The sequence below is a fragment of the Eschrichtius robustus genome, chromosome 9 (genome assembly GCF_028021215.1).
Source record: "Eschrichtius robustus isolate mEscRob2 chromosome 9, mEscRob2.pri, whole genome shotgun sequence".
Lineage (NCBI taxonomy): Eukaryota > Metazoa > Chordata > Mammalia > Artiodactyla > Eschrichtiidae > Eschrichtius > Eschrichtius robustus.
Window position 1 is genome coordinate 809,589 of NC_090832.1, and position 17,545 is coordinate 827,133.

The window sequence follows — 17,545 nt, forward strand, 5'->3', positions numbered from 1 at the left end:
TAAAGTCTTGACAATTTGTTAAAAAAAAAAAACTTTATTGGAGTATAATTGCTTTACAATGGTGTGTTAGTTTCTGCTTTATAACAAAGTGAATCAGCTATACATATACATATGTCCCCATATCTTTTCCCTCTTGCATCTCCCTCCCTCCCACCCTCCCTATCCCACCCCTCTAGGTGGTCACAAAGCACCGAGCTGATCTCCCTGTGCTATGCGGCTGCTTCCCACTAGCTAGCTGTTTTACATTTGGTAGTGTATATGTGTCAATGCCACTTTCTCACTTCATCCCAGCGTATCCTTCCCGCTCCCCATGTCCTCAAGTCCATTCTCTACATCAGTGTCTTTATTCCTGTCCTGCCCCTAAGTTCTTCAGAACTTTTTTTTTTTTTAGATTCCATATATACATATATATGTGTTAGCATACGGTATTTGTTTTTCTCTTTCTGACTTACTTCAATCTCTATGACAGACTCTAGGTCCATCCAGCAGAACATCTAGTTTATCACCTGTTGAGCTCAGAGGCCCTTTTGCTTTGCTTTGGGTGAAGCCTGTCTGTCTGTAGAAGCAGGTTCCCACGGTCGCATCCCTGTGCATCCCCTGACTTCCGTCAGTTCTGCTCTTCTCCCTTGTTGACCCTGAGTTACGTTTCCCACAATAACTTTCAGTTCCAGGTATTCACCCGATTTTCCTTTCCCAAGTTTCATAAGGCAGGCTCTCGGAGTTTATGAGAACTTTGAGCCCATCCATATCACGTCAAATGCTGTCTCCCTCCCAAGCCCTGGGGTCTAGAACCTGTCACTCTCATTGTGCCTTGTTCTTGCCTCCCAGCTGAGTGTGTTCATGTCTGCTGACCTGCCTGGTTTCAGGGGGATCAAAGGCAACGACCTGTCTTCAGGTGTGATCTCTCTCCCTGTCAGTGCTTTGCGAGGGGGGAGGGGCAGGCACCATTCATTCATTGGCTCACCATCCGCAAGTATTTCCTGAGCGCTTCCTGTGTGCTCTGTTCTAAGTGCTGCGAGTACAACAGTGAACAGAACTCATGGAGAGAGAACATTAAACAAGACAAGTAAATGTGAAGTCAGGAGTCTTCGGAGAAAAGACAGGAGAAGGGGTCTGCTCAGGGTTACTAGCAGGCTTCACAGACAGGGGCATCTGAAGAGCTGAGGGTGGGCCGTTGGGTGTCTGGGGGGAGAGCAGAGGAATTGGGTGCAGAGGTCCTGAGGCAGGACCTCGCTCAGTGTGGTCAGTGAGCAGCCGGAAGGCCCCGGGGCTGGAGCGGAGAGGGGGGAGGGGTGGTGATGGCCTCAGAGAAGACCTGTCGGCAAGGGAGTGGCACAGACTTATGATGAGGCCTCTGAGAGGACATTGGGTGACATGGGAGACCCTTGAGGGTTTAGAGCAGAGAAGTGATGCAATTTGACTTAGTTTTCCAAAACCTTACCCTGATGCTAAGGGCTTAGACAACCAGGAGGTCAGAGGGCACAGTCCCCTCACTTCTGCAGCTTCAGGGGCCTGCAAACCTCCATCACGTTTGGCAGTGAGTCCCAGAAGGACTCACTGAGAATTGTATACTCACGGTTGTGGTTTAATTCAAGGAAAAGGCACAGACTAAAGTCAGTCAAGGGTAGATGTGTGTAGCACAGGGTCCGGGAGATGCACCACAAGTGGGGCCTCTGATGGCCCTCTCCCTGTGGAGTCAGGACTCTGCCGGCATGTGTGTGATGGCCAGTCAACCAGAAGTCACCCCAGCCTCGGTGTGCGGAATTGTTACTGGGGCTCTATTACGTAGGCATGAGTAACTGCCCTCGTGGCTTATCTGTCCGTAAGTTCCCTGCCCCTGAAGGCTCCAGGGCCCACACCCTACATCACATTGTTGCTGCCCGACCGGCCCAAGGCTCCAGACAAACACAGATCCCTCCCAGGAGCTGAGGACCAAGACCAGACCTCTTTGGGGACAAAGTTAGATTCTTTACTGTTCATCTGTCTACTGTGTTAATTAGTGACCACTGAGTCTCAGGGAGTGCTGTCAGTTTTGACCCAAATATATCTTCTCAACCAGAGCAAGAACTGTAAACATAATTAATATTTCAACCTCTTGAAGAAGAATGGATTCTTATACATCAATAATATGACTGTGTACTCTGATTGGAGAAACACTAAGCAAAGCATTGAAGGTTTAGGCAGTTCCTAATGAGTTAATTTTAACTCAGGCTTTGACAGTATTATCATTTAGGAAAAATATTAATTCTCTTGATGCCCCCTCACTTCTTTGGTTCCGGGGAAGATACAGAGGACCGTTTGTGTGATTGATCATTCAGTGAGTGGACACCCGCCTGCACTCACCGCATTGTGTGTCTTCCAAACACTTGGGTTATAAATAACAGATATTTGCAAACTATTGGAGTTGCTGGGGCACCGAAGCCTCCAAAAGACCTTCAAACATTGCTGATGTCCAGGAGCTCACAGACCAGGGAGGACTTCTAAGAACAAAAGCTGGAAGAAGCGTTTTTCATTGTTGTTGAGCATCAGCTGTGAGTGATGGGTGTTTCTGGAGAAGTCTCCTGTCGCAGGACACAGAGGGTAATTGTGAGGGAGAGAAGCACAGGGGGGCCCTGTGTACTAGGGCCCTGTGTACTAGTCATTGGAGGGACCCCCATGAAGAAGAGGTTAAGCATGCACATACTGAGGACTCAGAATTGGCCATAGGCCGCGGTGTACACTGAGTGGGGACCTCAGATGGTGAAAAGGGGACTCTTGCCTGGTAGAGTCCAGAGGATAAGAGTTTGCTGGGTTCATCCTGAAATGAAACAAAAGTCATAGGTACTATAAAAGTTGTGGTGACTTCTGCTGAGGTAGTTCACGAATCGGTTTTCCTGAGAGGAACACGTGGATGATTTGGAACAGTGCGTTAAGAGCAATCTTCCTTTCCCTTAGAAGCTGAGCAGTAAGAACTCCCCTCCTCTCTTCCTTTTCCCTCCCGTGGTTGCTCTTTCTTGCCCAATTTCCTAGTTTATTGTATTTCACACTGAATCTTCAAAAACTGTTGAACAATAAGACGACCAACCAAGCTGGCTGAGGTTGTCCTCTGTCCTCCTGCAGGTGGGACGGCTGACTCAGCCACTCCCAGGTGTCCTCGGACGAGCTGCTGTTGATGAAAGCAGAGTGCAATCCACGTGCAGTGCTGGAGAGGATGAAATATTTATGGTGGGGGTTCCACACCAGATGGAAGAATTGGGAATGATCCCTCACTTTCCTGGGAAAGCAAGCCCACAATCTCTAAATCCCATAACCTGAGCACAAATGGTTCCTGGCTCACGGACCCCAGCCGGGCCTTCCCACCTCCCCTGTGTGGGGACGGATGGTCAGGAGGAGAGTCCGGCCGTGACTCACGTGTGACAGTAGCGCTCAGTCATGCCTCGGAAAGCTGCAGCCTTTGGGACCGCACTCAAATCCCTGTTAGGGATCTTTAGAGCAAAACCATATTGCTAGAAGGGATTCCTCTGTGGGCCATGAATTACGTGGCTTGTCGTACGAAACAGTCCTCAGGGGCACCGACTTGGTTGGTTCTAATTTGTCCTGTACTTTTACAGCTGGTTTGTTTCCTGGACTTCCAAGATTTACAGATTGCAAGTATGCTTGTGAAGTGGTGGAATGTACTTGCACATTTGTTTCTAACTACTGATTGTGGGGGGATAGTGGAATTCAAATATTTGCATAAACTTTGGAAACCAAGGGTCAGTTCGGTGAACATTTCTAGGTGTTATTCCCATAAGACTTGAAAGTTGAGCACATCCATGGTTTTCTTCCCTGATTTCTTGTTATCACGTTCCTGTGTACGTCTGAGGATAAAATGGTTTCCAATAAGTGTTTCTCGGTACCCACTAATTATGTCTGATGTTAGCAGTTCGGTTGATTTGTTCAGTTTTAAATTATTTTGTATTTTCTAAACAGCTAAACAGTTTTTTTTTTCTCTTGTAAAGTATTTATAGGTACTTTTACGTGTGATAATATGCCATATTTTCTTCCAACAGCCTGGACCCCAGGCCTGTTCTTTGCTAAAACAACACAAGGTTTAATCCTATTAATCCATGGCATCAAGACAAGAAAAATGCCATATATGTACTTTTATTTTCCTCAAGCATTCTAGATATTTTACAGATGGTGGCAAAGGAGTGTATTAGCTCTTTGGAAGCAGAGCTTAGAGTCAGTGTGATTTTATTAGAGTTAGCAACGGAGGAAACAAGGAAATCATTCCCTAAACACAATGTCAGTCACAATTTCTCATGCAAAAATCATTTAGGTTGTTCTTTTGTCAAAGTTACATCTGTATCGAATGATTTATTTATACTTGTTCATACAATTTTTATAATCTTTTCCAGGGAAGAGGAAACTTGGGGCTTGAGTTATATCTATAATATTTTATTTTTCAATAATAAAACCCCAAAGCAATACTATAAAATGACATTCAGTGGAGGTGGGTGGAATGGTGGGTACATAGGTTTTTGTTATATTTATCCTTATTAAATTTATGTTTAGATTATTTCCAGGATGGCTTCTGGCTTATGCATGTTTGTAGAGGCAGAAATTTTCTATACTTTCTAATCTGTTCATAATCAACTATAAATATAATCTTGGCTTTACTCTGAGCAGTTAGCATGTTTTTGGATACAGAAAACCCAACTGAAAATGACTTAAAGAAAATAGCAAAGTCACTATTTCACATGACCAGAAGCCCAGTGATAGAGTGGCTTTAAGTTGAGTTGACAGAGCTGCCAGCCACCTGATTAATGCCCGCGGTCTTCCCAGCTTCCTGCTCGGCCGTTACCAGCCTGCCTTCGTGTCCTTCATCTCCCACGGCCACAAATTGCAGTTTCTGGCATCACATGCCAGCATGAGAACAGGAAGGTGTGAGAGCACGCAGCATGGGGGCTTGCAGCCACAACAAGATACAGGCCTGAGAATACTGAGCAGAGGAGAAAAAAGTGTTTCTTTCTGTTTGTGTTTCTCCCCTGAAGCCCCCCAGCGGGACTTCTCCCTCATGACTCATTGGCTGAACTTGGGCCACAGGCTCCTGCCCACAACAGCGATTTCCAGGGGAGAGAGATTCTGGCTGGCAGAGCCTCACCGTGTGCCCCTGAGGCTGGGGCGTGAGGCTGCCACCTCTGCAGTGTGGGCAGAAGGGAGAAGGGAAGACATAAACCTGATGACCTCTCTGTGGTCCGGAAGAACCGGGGGTGGGGAGGGTCTTGGCAGGCTGCCAGCAGCACTTCCCACCTTTGCTGTGCTGGCTCCGCACAGGGCAGAAGGCAGGCGGCTGCGGGCCTCCAGAGTTAAGACCTCTGTCCACCCTTCCTCCCAATGACTCAAGGCACACATGGCCCTGCCTGAACGTGGAGCCCATATGTAAGCATGTCCTCTGGGGGACTTAGAACATTCGAACTCATGAAATCAGAAATGAAAGGCACAAGGCTTATAATTCCATTTATTTACTTTCCATGGGCTTTTGTAACTGTTTAATAGTCATCCTGTGTATTTTAAAATATTAAGTTTGTGTCTTTTTGGCTCTTAGTCCTTTCATTCTAGGTCAAGGGATATTGCAGGCAGGTGCTTGTTGCATTTATAATTAGGTTGGGGTGTGTGGGTACCAGATGTTGGGAAAGTGAAATTTTTCTGTGTGCATGGCAGACCCAGTATGCTGGAAGTACCTCCTTTGACCCAGGTTGGGAAGACGTTTCCTCTCCTGGCTCCGCTGCCCACTGCACGTCCCAAATTGAGAGCGTCCTGCACTGATGGGGTGACTTTGCTCCTCATGGCATCTGAACTGCCATTTATAGTCACCGAACATTTAAAGACGACCTCTTACATTTGGTTGTCACACACCCTCCTAAGTGAGCTGGGTGGGTTCTATTCCGCTCATTGCATAGATGAGAGAGTCTCCTGAGAAGGGGAGAGAGAGTCACCCAAGGTTGCAGAGCTAGGATGTGGTCCAGGGAGGAATTTTACTCAGAATTTCTCTTTGTGCCTTGATCCTTCAACTCCAAACACTTAGGTACGTGATTCTCGTTTTGCATTATTTGAAAGAAGAGAGGAAGGGGAGGTTTCAACAAGAATGGTGAAAGGGGTTACTTGCTAAATTAAGCAATGGCCTGGGTGCAATTAGGAAAGAGAACGGGCTGAGGTGCTTTCAGTTTGCACCAGCTCATTGTCTGCCCTGTGGGGTGAATGTAACACTTACGAACTTAAACTTGGGGACCAGATGGACTTGTGTTGAATGTCTGCTTCTGTTGTTTGCCTGATGTGCAACCTTGAAAACGTTCTTAAGAACGTTTCAAAGTTTATGACTAGCCCCGAATTCTTCATTTACTAAGTGGGAACAATAAGGCTTATCTGGTAGATTATAAGGATTAAATAAAATAAACAGGTAATGATCTAGCATAGCACCTAAAACACAGGAAACAGCCAAAGATGGTGGTAGGTAATTACTCCTACTAAAGGAGGGACTAGGCAGTAAATGCAGAACTACCTAGTTACGCTGCTTCCAAATCTGCACGAAGGTCAATGGCAAAACCAAAAGCACTTTATGAAGAACTGTTACTACTTATGGTTCCTTCACTTTGTGACACTCTCAGGGCCAAGTCCAGTGTTTTGCGGGTCTGTCCTGCTGCCTTTCCTCAAAAACTCTCATGAGTAGAGAAAACTGATGCCTGTTGATCCTTTCACTGTGTCTAAATGTTTGTGTGTGTGCATCTTGGGCCAAGCATGCCTTGTCCCCAAGCCTCCTTAACATAAACGGAGAGTTATTTCTCTTAACATATCGACAGAGCCCTAGATGGCAAAATGACTGGAGTGGAAGAGGGGCACCCAAGGTTAGTCTTTGTTGACATGTGGATTAGGCATCGGCTGTGGATTCCTTAGGGAGGAATCCTAAGCACACATTTTTCTGTTTTTTTTAACATCTTTATTGGAGTATAATTGCTTTACAGTGTTGTGTTAGTTTCTGCTGTATAACGAAGTGAATCAGCTATATGTATACATATATCCCCATATCGCCTCCCTCTTGTGTCTCCTCCCACCCTCGCTATCCCACCCCTCTAGGTGGTCACAAAGCACCGAGCTCATCTCCCTGTGCTATGCAGCTGCTTCCCACTAGCAATCTGTTTTACATTTGGTAGTGTATATATGTCCATGCCACTCTCTCACTTCATCCCAGCTTACCCTTCCCCCTCCCCGTGTCCTCAAGTCCATTCTCTACATCAATGTCTTTATTCCTGTCCTGCCCCTAAGTTCTTCAGAACCTTTTTTTTTTTTTTTTTAGATTCTGTATATATGTGTTAGCATACGATACTTGTTTTTCTCTTTCTCACTTACTTCACTCTGTGTTACAGACTCTAGGTCCATCCACCTCACTACAAATAACTCAATTTTGTTTCTTTTTATGGCTGAGTAATATTCCATTGTATATATGTGCCGCATCTTCCTTATCCATTCATCTGTCGACACTTAAGTTGCTTCCATGTTCTGGCTATTGTAAATAGTGCTGCAGTGAACATTTTGGTACACGACTCTTTTTGAATTACGGTTTTCTCAGGGTATATGCCCAGTAGTGGGATTGCTGGGTCGTTTGGTAGTTCTAGTTTTTTTTAAGGAACCTCCGTTCTGTTCTCCATAGCGGCTGTATCAATTTACATTCCCACACATTTATTAACAGTGCCAGCAGGGGTTCACTGAGATGTAAATCAGCAGGCAGATGCCTGTGCCTGGCATGGACACCACCCTGGGGACCATGGGTTCCCTGGGAGAAAGAAGTTTTAGAAGTAACAGGGAAGATCACATATAATCGGGACAAAGGGCATCCTGATGTCCGTAAGTGGCCTGATTAATTTTTATAACATTATACTTTCTGGCACAAAACTAAGAGAGAAAAGGAGATTCTAAAATTGGTGCCAACAAACCACTAATTCAAGTTACTCAGTGGTGTGTTCCTGCCTACAGGGTTTGTTTATTTTGTGCTCTATGGACTTTATTTACTTCCAACTCAATGCATCCTGTTACTTTCTCTTTCCTGAATAGAAAATTCTCTTTCCCTGAGTTTCTAAACTTTTTTATTTTAATAATATATACACAGAAAGAAATACCAAAGTTTAATTTGTAAGTTTTTCCTTTATATCAGAAATACTGAATATCTAAGAACATAGATTTTCAGTCAGATTTTTCTGTATCTATTTTTATTATTTCTTAATTTCCAGAGTGCATTTTATAATCTTGAGACATAAACTCAACTTGAAATATTTATCTTCTAAGGGCTCTTTCAGCCTAGAGACTTAGAATGGCACTGCCTGTTCAGAATTCATTCTCCTGAACGTGATCTTATTAGTAGTCGTTAGGCAGTGATGGTCGCCCAAGTGAATTATAAGATTATTTTTTCTATTTCTGTTAAAATGCCGTTGGGATTGTGATAGGGATTTCATTGAATTCGTAGATCATTTTCGGTTGTGTGGACATTTAAAACTACGAATTCTTCCAATCCATGTAAATGGGATGTATTTCCATTTATTTTTGTCTGCTTTAATTTCTTCCATCAATGTTTGATAATTTTCAGCGTGTAAGTCTTTTGTCTCCTTGCTTCAGTTGATTTCGGGTATTTTATTCTTTTTGAAGCTATTATTAATGGAATTGTTTTCTTAATTTCCTCTTTAGCTAGTTCATTGTTGGTGTATAGAAATGCAACTGATTTTTGCACGTTAATTTTGTATCCTGCAACTATGTAGAATTCATTTATTAGTTATAACAGTTTGTGTGTGTGTGTGTGTAGTATTTGTAGTTTTCTACATATAAGAGATGTCATATACAAATGCAGATGATTTTACTTCTTCTTTTCTGATTTGGATGCCTTTTATTTCTTTTTCTTACCTAATTGCTCTGGCCAGGGCTTCCAGTACTGTGTTTAATATAAGTGGTGAAGGTGGGCATCCTTGCCTTGATCTTAAAGGAAAAGCTTTCAGTTTTTTTACCATTGAGTATGATGTTAGCTGTGGGATTTTCACATATGTCCTTTATTATGTTAAGGTAAGTTTCTTCTATATTTAATTTGTTGAGAGTTGTTAATCATGAAAGCGTTTTGAATTTTTTTAAATGCTTTTTCTACATCTATTGAGATGATCATGTGATTTTTATTCTGTTAATGTGGTGTATCATGTTTATTGATTTGTGGATGTTGAACCATCCTTGCATCCCAGGAATAAATTTCACTTGATCCTTTTAATCTGCTGTTGGATTTGGTTTGCTAACATTTTGTTGAGGATTTTTGCATTGATGTTCGTCATGGATGTTGGCCTGTAGCTTTCTTTTCTTGTGGTGTCATTGTCTGGCTTTGGTGTCAGTGTGATGCTGGTCTTATAAAATTAGTTTGTAAGTGTTCTTTCTGTTTTTTGAGAAAGTCTAAGGATTGCTATTAATTTTTCTTTAAAGGCTTGTAGAGTTCATCTGTGAAGACATCTAGTTCTGGGTTTTTCTTTGTTTGGAGGTTTTTGATTGCTGATTCAATCTTCTTATTTGTTATCAGTCTTTTCAGGATTTCTATTTCTTTTTTTAAAAAATATTTATTTATTTATTTATTTATTTTTATGGCTGCACCGGGTCTTATTTGTGGCATGTGGGATCTTCGTTGAGGCATGCGGGAACTTTCATTGTGGCGCATGGGCTCTTTGTTGTGGTGTGCGGGCTTCTCTAGTTGTGGCGCACAGTTTTTCTATTCTCTAGTTGTGGCGCATGGGCGCCAGAGCGGGTGGGCTCTGTAGTTTGTGGCATGCGAGCTCTCTAGTTGAGGCATGTGAGCTCAGTAGTTGTGGCATGCAGGCTTAATTGCCCCGCAGCATGTGGGATCTTAATTCCCCGACCAGGGATCGAACCTGCGTCCCTTGCATTGGAAGGTGGATTCTTTACCACTGGACCACCAGGGAAGTCCCTTTCTGTTTCTTTTTGATTCAGCTTTGGTGGCTGTATGTTTATATAAATTTATCTATTTCTTCTAACTTGTCTAATTCATTGGCATATAATTGTTCATAATAGTCCCTTATGATCTTTTTTATTTCTGTGGCATCAGTTGTAATGTCTCCTCTTCCATTTTTGGATTTTATTATTTGAGTTTTCTCTCTTTTATCCTTGGTTAGCCTCACTAAGAGTTGGCTGATTTTATTTAGTTTTTCAAAAGACAACTCATTTCATCAATTTCTTCTATCGTTTTTCTACTCTCTATTTTATTTATTTCTGCTGTAGTCATTGTATTTCCTTCCTTCTACTAGCTTTGGGCTTTGTTCTTCTATTTCTAGTTCTTTGATATGTAAAGTGAGGTTATTTATTTGAGATCTTTCTTCTTTTTAAATGTAGTCATCTATCTTACACACTCCCTCTTGGTACTGCTTTTGCTGTATCCCATAAGTTGTGGTATGTTATGTGTTTATTTTTGTTTGTTTCAAGATATTTTCTAATTTTCCTTTTTATTTGTTCTTTGATTCAGTAGTTTTTCAGTAATGTGTTATTTAATTTCCATGTATTTGTGAGTTTTCCCATTTTCTTTAGTTTTATTCCTGTGTTTGAAAAAGATACTTGGAATGATTTAATCTTTGTAGATTTGTTAAGACTTGTTTAGTGATCTAGCATGTGATCTATCCTAGAGAAAGTTCCATGTGCATTTGAGAAGAATGTATATTCTTCTGCTGTTGGGTGAAAAGTTGTCTATGTCTGTTAGGTCAGTTTGGTCTATAGCTTTTTATTTCTGCTGTTTCAGTGGGAGTAGGACTGATGAAGTGTCAGTACAACTTCCTGGCTGTTTCAACCCATATTGTATGAATTTTAGGCATGCAATAGAACACTTTCTTTTAGAAAGCCATTAAATCTCAGAGCATTTCCTATCATGAACAACATGAGCTGAAATACTTTATGCAGAAAATTGCCCTGGTGGTATGGGACAGTTCAAGTACTGATACCCTAATTCCATAAATTATATTTTATTTTCCAGATATAGTTCATAAGATAAAACTAAAGAGGAAAAAACCCACTCAATTTATATAGAAAGGTTAAGGTTAAGAGAAGGTTGTAGATAAAGCTAAGAAAATAAATAAATTAACACCAAGAATGTATTTTACACCTTTGTTAATAATTAACAGACTATATTTACTTATATGTGAATCTGCTCTTCCTCATATACCACTGATAAACAGCTTGAGTTACAATACTATCTAAAATTTCTGAGTGATATGTATTTAATTAAAGAATAGTAAAATCAAATTTTAGAAATTTAGGAGATTTATTTATTTTGGTATCCTTTAAGCAGAGCTCTATGGGTTAGAAAAAAAGATCAATGAGTGGTCTTGGGTTTTAATATTGACTGTGGTGCAAACTAGACTCTTTGAGCTTAATGATCTCCTCTATGACACCAGAATCCTTTCTTTTCTTTCTTTGCATGGTTGTTGTATAGCTCTGAATGGATCATTATATGAAAGTGCTTTGTAAACCATGATATGCTATATATTCAAATAAACAAGTCAGGTTTGGAAATCACTGAATATCATCAAAAGCTAAAGCCCTTTAAAAATATAGAACTCAAATGGGTAATGTCATTTGGCCCACTTTTAATTAATGATTTAATCTTGTGCAGTACCATTCGTATTTTTTTTAAAGCTAAAATTTACATCAGCCTAGTACGCACTTGGAGAATTCAATATCCCTAAAAGAAAAGGAAGGTTTCTTATGATTGGGAACAGAGCTAGCAGTGTTTTTTCCCCTCTTTTCTGGAAACATAATTGCAGCATTGCTTTCTGGAAGCTTGGCCAGTGTATCTGCTCAGTGTCAGAACCTCTCAGGCACACGGCACTCCCATGCGAGCTGGTGAGGGGCCATGCAAAGAACCATCGCAGGTGCCTGCATTCCATGTCTGGAATCCACTCTGCACCCTCATCCCACTTCACTCATCGGTTCATCTGATCCTTGCCCATTTAGCTTCATCACCATGGCTTCTGCTCTCCATCAGGCCCCTGAATGGACAACACAGTGTGTTTCTGCCCCACTCTGACTTTGTTGTCCTTCAGAACATTGACATCTGACCTTTGCCAAAAGGCTCCATGCCTGGCTTTTCTGGATAAGCATTAGTTAGTCCTATGTCTTGTCCTGCATGCACCTCTAGGACATTGCCCCACAGGGGCTGCCAGTTGCTCAGCTGTTTAACAGGAGAGTTGGTGCAGGTAGGATTTTACACTTTGCCATTTAAATTTAGGTCAATGTATTAATATAACGTTCTTTGCTGGACTCACCATAAAAGTAGTACTAGATTATCATCTAGTCTTTGGCAATTGCAGGTCTGACAGTGAGTGAAATAAGTGGAACCTTTGGTTATGGCTCAGGGAATCCCATTATAAGTGATTATTTCTTGTGAGCACTCCTCACAGCTAACCCTCTCGTGGATGATTCCTTTCCTCTGCATGTGATGAAGAGTAACTGAGTAATTACCAGAGAAAGAGACTTTGGGCCAGTCCCATAGAAGCCCTCATGAACTAGTTGGGGGTTAAGGACAGTCACCAAATGTGCAGATAACCAGGGCTCTGTGCATTCCCTGAAGATGCACCAAGAGACAAGGCATTCCAGGCTGCACACTCTCACCTCTTCTGGGTCTTCTAGTGAAATTATCATGGTAAAGCTCTGAAAAATCTTCCCGGAAATGAATTAATACATTTTTGTTGTTGTTGTTGAACCAGCATTTCCCATACACATTTGGCCATTGGACCAATTATTTTCGGGTAATGTGTTAATGTCACCCAGAATTAGTCTCCATGGAACACATTTTGACAGTCACTACCCTAACCTAGTAACTTGCTTGTGAACCAAACCCTAAACCTTTGACAACTTAGTCTGTTCTTGTTCATCTCAGAAGCTGGCTGAACCGAGAGTAGCATGTCTCCATGGCCCCCACTGTTTCCAGCTGCACCATCGCCACTGGAATCGACTAAGATTAAAAGGTCAGAAAACAAGTTTGTACATTTACACTCACGGCTGACCCCCCACCATTCCGAATGACCTCCCCATGACCCTGGATGAGCTGCAGCTTGGGGAATATTTGCCAGCATGAGGTCCCCCTGGTTCTTGAACCCCATCAGTGATGGCAAAGGTGGCCCTTCATCTGGAGGAAGGGCTTGGAGCCAGTGCACTGGGGCGACTGAGTGGTGTGTCTACATCCAGGCTTCTGGGGGCTCAGAAATGATCCCATTTTCCTACATCACCCCTGGCAGTATGTTCCTCTTCCACCTGGGTGGTTCTGTTTGGTCCAAGGATCATAATCACATGTCTGTTTCTCTGTAATCCACATCCCGAGGCTTGGTGGCAGTCATATCCAGGTACCATAGTCATTTATTGTATGTTTTCATGATTAATCCTGTGGGTTTTTTGACCAAGGGATATTTTTCTAGCACATTTTCTATTACCTGCCCATTTTAAATCCAAAAATTTATGGTTTTTCACAAATGTTTAATTGAGTGTAGCCATTTGTTTCCCTCAAATCATTTGAGGGGGCCTCGACAAGATGATGCCTTCATTAGCATCTCCAGACTTATTGAAAGTGTCCCCTCAACACCACCACCACCAACAAAAGCAAAAGTAACAAAAGGTTGTTTAGGGTCATCTTGCATTGTCCTGCTCAACGTTAGGAACCAGCCACTCCTTAAGAGGCCCTATTGGGTAATTTAAGAATCATGTGAGACACCAAATCTGCATACTAGGAGCACATGGTATGTAAGGGGAGTGAAAGGAGCAAGAGAGAAGTTAATAGCCACTTGCTTAGCAGAGCAGAAAACCTTCCTTCTTAAGAAAGGTCATACTTTCGGTCAACATTTCTGATTTTGCTTCTGTCTTTACCCAGATACTTTTACTTTTTTTAAAATTAGGGTATAGTTGATTTACAGTGTTGTGTTATACAGCGAAGTGACTGAGTTATACATAACTATACATTCTTTTTGAAAAAATATTCTTTTTCCTTATGGTTTATCACAGAATATTGAATATAGTTCCCCGTGCTATGCACTAGGACCTTGTTGTTTATCCATTCCGTATATAGTAGTTTGCATCTGCTAACCACAAACTCCCACTCCATCCTTCTCCTACCCCACTTTTACCTTGTTCTAATGACAGTTTGTTAATCCAATTTCCCCTCTCTATTATTCTTGAGTTGCCACTTTTTCTTTACTAACTTTGATGTACCATGATTTATAATGTCACTAAAGCATTTAATTTAGTTACAAGTTTTCCCAGTATCTAGACTCCTACATTTTTTTCCTTATCAGACTTTAGCTCAAACATCCTGGAATTGGCTACAGAGTCTGCAAGTTGGGTCACTAGTGCATCAGCTGTCTGAGAGGAGAAAGCAATGCCAACCTCCTTCCTTGAGAACATGAAGGAACAGTCATGCATAGGAGCCTGTGTGTCAGGTAGAATCTCAGGTGATTAATAGACAACAGGTACTTGCAAACACAAACAAAAAGATATTTTTATAATGCATTGACTTCTGCTTTTTATGATTTCCTTTATCTTTTCCTCAGTTTCATTTGGTGTTCCTTTTCTAGTTCTTGGCATGGAGGCTTAGACAATTATTTCTCAGCTTTCCCCCCAGTGTAAGTATTATAGATATAAATTTCTCTCCTACCACTCTTTAGCTGCAACAAATGAGTTTGACTATGTTTTCAATAGCCTTATTTAGGTAAAATTGATATACAATAAACTGCACTAAGTATATTTATTGATATACAATAAACATACAATAAATATTGTATATTGTATAACAATAAATACACTTAGTGAAGTAAGGATAGAAGAATAGAAATACTGTAGGAAGTTCCTAAAGAATATCTTTTTAAAAATATATACCAAATCTGGTACTTAGAGGTGAATTATAGAAAGCCCATTTCCTCCTCTGAGATAATGACAAGCCTTTCCCACTGTCCCTGAACAAAATGTCAACTCTTTGCAAAAGCCAGAGTCCCTTGGACCCAGTTAATTCAGGTCAAAATACTAACATATATTTTATTTATTTATTTATTTATTTATTTATTTATTTATTTATTTATTTATTTGAAGTATAGTTGATTTACAATAGTAGTTTTAGATGTACAATATAATGATTCAATATTGTACTCCATTTAAAGTTATTATAAAATAATGGCTCTATTCTCTGTGCTATACAACATATCCTTGTTGCTTATCTATTTTATACATAGTAGTTTTTGTATGTCTTAATCCCATCTCCCCAGCTTGCCCCTCCTCTCTGCCCCCCCTGCACCGGTAACCACTAGTTTGTTCTCTATATCTGTGTGTCTGTTTCTGTTTTGTTATATTCATTTGTTTTATTTTTGAGATTTCACATATAGGTGATATCATACAGTATTTGTCTTTCTTTGTCTGACATTTCATTTAGCACAGTATCCTCCAGGTCCATCCGTGTGGTTGCAAATGGCATTATTTCATTCTTTTTTATGGCTGAGTAGTATTCCATTGTATATATGTACCACATCTTCTTTATTCATCTGTTGATGGACACTTAGGTTGCTTCCATATCTTGGCTATTGCAAATAGTGCTGCTATGAATATCGGGGTGCACATATCTTTTCGAATTAGTGTTTCATTTTCTTTGGATATATACCCAGGAGTGGAATTGCTCAATCATATGGTAGTTCTATTTTTAGTTTTTTGAGGAACCTACATACTGTTTTTCATAGTGGCTGCACCAATTTACGTTCTCACCAACAGCATACAAGGGTTCCCTTTTCTCCACATCCTTACCAACATTTGTTATTTGTGGTCTTTTGATGACAGCCATTCTGACAGGTGTGAGGTTATATCTTACTGTGTTTTTTATTTGTATTTTCCTGACGAATAGAGATGTTGAGCATCTTTTCATGTGCCTGTTGGCCACCTGTATGTCTTCTTCGGAAAAATGTCTATTCAAGCTTCTGCTCATTTTTTAATCAGGTTGTTTATTTTTTTGATATTGAGTTGATTGAGTTGTATGAACCATTTGTATATTTTGGATATTAACCCCTTATCTGTCATATTACTTGCAAGTATTTTCACCCACTCGGTATGTTGTCTTTTCATTTTGTCAGTGGTTTCCTTTGCTGTGCAAATTTTTTAAAGTTTAATTAGGTCTCATTTGTTTATTTTTGATCTTGTTTCCTTTGCCTTAGGAGAGATCCAAAAAGAAATATTACTACAATTTATGTCAAAAAGTGTTCTACCTTGTTTTCTTCTAAGGCATTTTAAGGTTTCCAGTCTTACATTTAGGTCTTTAATCCGTTTTGAGTTTATTTTTGTGTATGGTGTTAGGAAGTGTTCTAATTTCTTTCTTTTACATGTAGCTGTCCAGCTTTCCCAGCACCACTTGTTGAAGAGACTGTCTTTTCCCCATTGTATGTTCTTGCCTCCTTTGTCATAGATTGATTCCGAAGACTGACGTTATGGGCTAAGTGATCTTCAGTGTTGTGTGCTCACCTTTCCTAGCAAATTCTTCATGTGTTCACTTACATTGGATGTATGGACTTAGACCTAAGTTCCCCTTACCGGAATATATAAAAATAAATATTACTTGAACAAAATGTCATAAGACTGGGTGGCTGGAAATATAAATTTTCAAGTTCTTTACTACTCATTATTTAACCTTGCTCAAAAGTTTCCTAGCAAATAAATTTCAGTTTTGAAGCCTGTCTTTTGCAAAATCATATTTAGTAGAATTTTCCTCCCCACCTACCTTGATCCACCACTTTCTACATCAGTTTGCTGTCATCTGGCAAAGCAGTTGTAAAGAACCATTTCTCAAATCAGACCTTTTGAAACAGTATTCCCTCCTCAAAGTAAAATAATATTAATAAAGACTGTATCAAAACCTGAATTAACATACCATTATCTTCAATTTCTATTTTCTTTGTTGCAAACTGTCAAGTCAGATGGGCTAAACAAACATGTGAGCGACCTCTGGAAAAATAAAATTATACTTTTAATGGCCAAAAAGTAAATTAAACAAATTAAAACTTAGCATGATGAAGTAAAGAATTTAAGGGCAGTTTTAGTAATCCTGCCAAGTTTTAATTCAGTTGGAAAGCAGTTGGAAATGATGAAAATTGCATTCAGACCCTGAGTTTTAATAGATCATTAGTCAAGATCATCTAATCCACCATTTTATTAACAATTCTTAGAAGTGTTATTGAGCTACTTGAGATAAAAGGGAAAAATATTCACAGAGCTTTGGCTGTAAGAGTTTTTGATTTTTTTTCTCGGTGCTGGTAAAGAAGTCTACAGAAGCAAGCCCTGTGTCTGAGAGCCCTGAAGTGGCAATTATCATGCTTGGTTTCAGTTCCTGAATGACTTTCCATCCTCCTCCTGTTTCTCAGTAGGGAGAAACATTAATTTACATTTTTTCTACTTCTTATTTCTACTAAAAGACACAACATTTTGGGGAAGATAATGGAATGCAGAGCAATAGGTATCACTATAATAAAGATGGGGAGATATT

At 40.5% G+C, this 17,545-nt stretch overlaps 1 long non-coding RNA gene across 1 annotated transcript in view; it reads left to right on the plus strand.

Moving 5' to 3' along the window:
- Positions 1-17,545, plus strand: part of LOC137769317 (uncharacterized) — a 31,680-nt gene that overhangs the window by 11,822 nt on the left and 2,313 nt on the right. The window contains exon 2 of the long non-coding RNA XR_011074942.1: positions 12,923-13,010. This is a non-coding gene — a long non-coding RNA (uncharacterized lncRNA). The remainder of the gene's footprint in view (positions 1-12,922; positions 13,011-17,545) is intronic.